The following is a 1,693-nucleotide window of genomic DNA, read 5'->3' as shown; positions in this document are numbered from 1 at the left end:
ACATCCCTTTTCTTTCAGAAGGCACATAGTTAGCAAATGACTAGGGACCTTTTCCTCCAGGGAGCTTCACAAAGATTCCATCTATAATACAGAATATGCTAGCCTTTAATTTGCACAGCAAGTCTTCCCCAGCATGCTAACAGGAGAATCAGCACAAAGTAAAAACAAACGTTCCTCAGTCAGAGGCCCTAACTATATAGGAACTGCAGAGGAAAAGGAACAAGTAGAAAGGTGACCTGAAGAACCAACAACCTATATTGGTGTCTCATCTCACCAGCTGGAACATAAGTCATTTCCAGGAAATTTCAGAATAAGCAGCACCAGTATCTAGCAGAAAAGGTAAGGCTATCTATCTATCTTAGGCCGAGGAGAGGTTTTTGACACACAAAGTTGGTTCACCAATTCCCACCTCTGAGATTCTCTCCATCACCCAACTTTGAACCATTTACTGATCCCTCCCTCCCTCCCTCCTTCCTTCCCCCTTCCCCATAAGGGGAGGGGGGGGGCGCACCCTCTTTTATTTAAATCCAAATCCAAGTTAGTTAACATATCCTGCATAATGGTTTCAGGAGTAGAATTTAGTGATTCATCACTTACATATAACACCCAGTGCTCATCCCAACAAGTGCCCTCCTTAATGCCCATCACCCATTTCGCCCCCAACCCAACATCCCTCCAGCAACCCTCAGTTTGTTCTCTGTCCTTAAGAGTCTCTTATGGTCTGCCTCTGTTTTTATCTTATTTTTCCTTCCCTTTCCCCATGTTCATCTGTTTGGTTTCTTACATTCCACATATGACTGAAATCATATATTTATCTCAGACCTATTTCACTTAGCGTAATACAGTCTAGTTCCATCCATGTTGTTGCATATGGCAAGATTTCATTCTGTGTGTGTGTGTGTGTGTGTGTGTGTGTGTGAGAACCCATTTTCTCTGAAAGGGAAGAAATATTTTTTTAACGCTTATTTGTTTTTGAGAGAGAGTGCACACACAAGTGGGGGAGGGGCAGAGGATTGGAAGCAGGCTCTGAGCTGTCAGCACAGAGCCCAATGCGGGGCTCAAACTCACAAACCAAGAGATCATGACCTGAGCCGAAGTCAGATGCTCAACCGATTGAGCCACCCAGGCGCCCCTAGATGTCATTCTTTTTGACTGCCGAGTAACATACCGCATCTTCTTTATCCATTCATCAGTCGATGGACGTTCCGGCTCTTTCCTATTGTTGATAGTGGTGCTGTAAACAGTGGTGCCGGGGACCAGCCCACGCACCAGAATCTAAGGGTCCCTGAGTAGGCGGTTGGTGTTGGCGAAGTATCTATAAGAAAGAACAGAAAGTGAATGCTGGAAGGGACCACGCTTTACTGTGATGCTTAGTGTCTTATATACCAGAGGAGATTACATCATTCTTTTAATGATTACATTGCATTGTTTGTAATTTCTTAAGATTCGAGGTGAGAATCACATGTTCCAGAAACGATTATTATTTTCACGGTAGAGAGAAAAGAAAATCAAAACAGAAACGAGGTGCAATACATGTAAGATTTAATAGATGGAGGCAGAGATGGGAGGAAAGAGACTACTTTATGGAGCCAAGAAAGACTTTATTGGGATCTGCGATTGCCGGGCGAGGTCCCATGGCCCGGGGAGTGGGGAGTCGGGGAGGTCGCGTCTGATAGGCGATGGGGGGGGGGGG

Source organism: Suricata suricatta, chromosome 9 (genome assembly GCF_006229205.1).
Source record: "Suricata suricatta isolate VVHF042 chromosome 9, meerkat_22Aug2017_6uvM2_HiC, whole genome shotgun sequence".
Lineage (NCBI taxonomy): Eukaryota > Metazoa > Chordata > Mammalia > Carnivora > Herpestidae > Suricata > Suricata suricatta.
Note: the sequence above shows the minus strand (reverse complement) of the source record.